Source organism: Galendromus occidentalis, unplaced genomic scaffold (assembly GCF_000255335.2).
Source record: "Galendromus occidentalis unplaced genomic scaffold, Mocc_1.1 scf7180000076824, whole genome shotgun sequence".
NCBI classification, from domain to species: domain Eukaryota; kingdom Metazoa; phylum Arthropoda; class Arachnida; order Mesostigmata; family Phytoseiidae; genus Galendromus; species Galendromus occidentalis.
Genome location: NW_003804813.1, coordinates 29,455 through 31,917, shown reverse-complemented (window position 1 = coordinate 31,917; position 2,463 = coordinate 29,455). Strand labels below are relative to the sequence as shown.

General features: G+C 47.9%; 1 pseudogene; it reads left to right on the top strand.

Moving 5' to 3' along the window:
• The first annotated feature begins 460 nt into the window (after nt 1–460).
• On the top strand, nt 461–2,238 carry LOC114828025 (SCAN domain-containing protein 3-like; annotated as a pseudogene).
• Nucleotides 2,239–2,463: the final 225 nt, after the last annotated feature.

Here is a 2,463-nt window from a genome sequence, read left to right as displayed (position 1 = left end):
ACGGCGATTTCCCAAGTGGGTCACGGGACTTCCGGACTCTTTCATACTATCGATTCAAGACTCATCGCGAGATGCACCGGGAGCTGAATTCGGGCGGGGACTTCTCCGTCCGAGAATCCGTGGATAAGAGGATGCTTTTATGCTTCTTTCTCGTCCATACGATTAGTGTTGACATGAGTGTGGAGCGCGGACGTTCGAGATTCGAGATGCGCGTTCTACTCTCGCTCAAGATTGATGTTTCGCAGCGCTCCCACTTTGAATCCTTCGAATGCTTTCGGTAGTCGATGCGGTGGGTGGTGACAAATGAGAGAAATGATTGTTGTGGCTCTCGAGTGAGTATTGCGCCGAGATATTTCCGTGATTATATGCGCAATCGGCTCTGTGTATGCTTACTCAACATGTCCGAAATCACTCTCGTGCAGGTAATCAAGATTGCGAGCCGTCTCTCAAGCCCTCCGCAATGAGCAATCCGAAGACAAGACCAAAGCGGCGATATTCCGAGCAGTTTCTGAAGTTTGGCTTCATTGCGGTCGAGACCAACAGGAAAGAGACAGCGCCTCTCTGTCTCATTTGTCTCCAGGTCTTGTCCAATGAGTCCATGAGATCCTGTCGACTTCAACATCACTTGAAGTCGAAGCATCCTCAGAAGGCCGCCTCGCCACTGGAGTACTTCGAGTCGTTGAAGGAAAGCTTCGAGAATAGACCAAGGGTAGGCTCTTTGTTCGCCAACTCCAGGTCCGCGGCGATTCGAGTTCAGCAAGCAAGCTATGAAATCTCTCTCTTGATCGCGAAAACTGGGAATAACCATTCGGTCGGAGAGCAGCTTATCAAGCCAGCGATAGCGACATTCCTCAAAACGGTCGGTCAGACTGATGACAAGGAAGTTGCGGCATTGCCGCTGAGCAACAATACGGTTTGCCGGAGAATCGATCGTATGGCTGAAGATATCGAGCAGAAGCTGGTCGAGAAATTGCGGAGCCGTAGCTTTTCTCTACAGATGGATGAGTCCACAATAAGACAGAGCGAAGCCCTCCTGATGAGTTATGTGAGATATATAGACCAGGAAGATCTGAAGGAGGAGATGCTGTTCTGTAGATCGCTGGAAACGACAACGACCGCAACCGACATTTACAAGCAAGTCCGGGAGTACTTGTCAGAGCATAAAATCCCTAATAGAAAACATAGGTTTCATGCGTGGCAGACGGCGCACCGGCCATGATGGGGAGAAAAAAAGGTTGTCTCAAGATGTTGAAAGATGACAACCCCGGGATGCTCACCATACACTGCGTGATCCACAGGGAAAACCTGGTGGCTAGAACCCTCTCACCGAGTCTTCACAAAGTCATGCAAGCTGTGATCAAATGTGTGAATGAGATAAAAGCAAAGCCCAAGTTCGAGCGCTTATTCGAACAGTTTTGTCACGGTCAGCAAGAAGCACACGTGCGGCTCTTGATTCACACTGAAATACGCTGGCTCTCCAAGGGAAACTGCCTACGAAGGTTCATGGAACTATTCGACGCTGTCGTCGAATTCTTGAAAGACAAGGAAGAGGTGGCTCTCCTCACATCGTTTGAGGGGAAAATTCTCGTAAGCTACCTCGCCGATATCTTCGACTTTCTGAATGGCTTGAATTTGAAGCTACAAGGCAAGAAGGTCTCTCTAATCGAGGCGCAGGAGAGCATTCAGGGTTTCATAAAGTTCTTGCGAGTTGCTGCGAACAACGTCAGAGCTAGGAAACTCGATCAGTTTCTTTGGTTGAAGAAGTGTAAGCTGTCCGAGGGTGCCCTGATGATCATAGTTGAGCACATGTCGACGCTCATTGAAAATTTCAATGAAAGGTTCTCTGATCTCATAGAAATGAAGTTCCCACTTTGGGTGAGCCAGCCTTTCTTGGTAGACCTCAATGAGGCCGAGCTAGAATTCCAGCAAGAATTGGCGGAGTTGCAATCTAACCTGCCGATGGAGGGTGTTTTTAGAAATACGGGACCACGGGCATGGCTTTGTCATGGAATCAGGGAGAAATATCCAAAATGTAGTTCTCTTGCCAGAGATATATTAATCCACTTTCCGTCGTCCTATTTGGTTGAGTGCGGGTTTAGTGCGGTGAATGACTTAGTGGACGCAAAGAGAAATCGACTTGAAATAACCAGAAGAGGAGATCTGAGGATAAAATTGACCAATATCGAACCGGATATAAAGAAACTCTGCGCGGAGCAAGTAGCGCACTTCTCCCATTAAATTAGCTCCTGATCATTCTAATAAAAATTGTGGGTGAGGAGGTTGACGAAGTCTCCTCGCTAGTCAGGAAAATATATTTCACTCCTTAATATTCGTCGCCATTAAAGAGTGTTTCCGAACACATGCTCTTTTTCAAAGGTGCTGGGTTTTGTCGTGGGCCATGGGGTCTTTGTCGAGTCCAGATGTGGGTCATTGGGGAAAACTCTTGGGAAACACTGATGTACA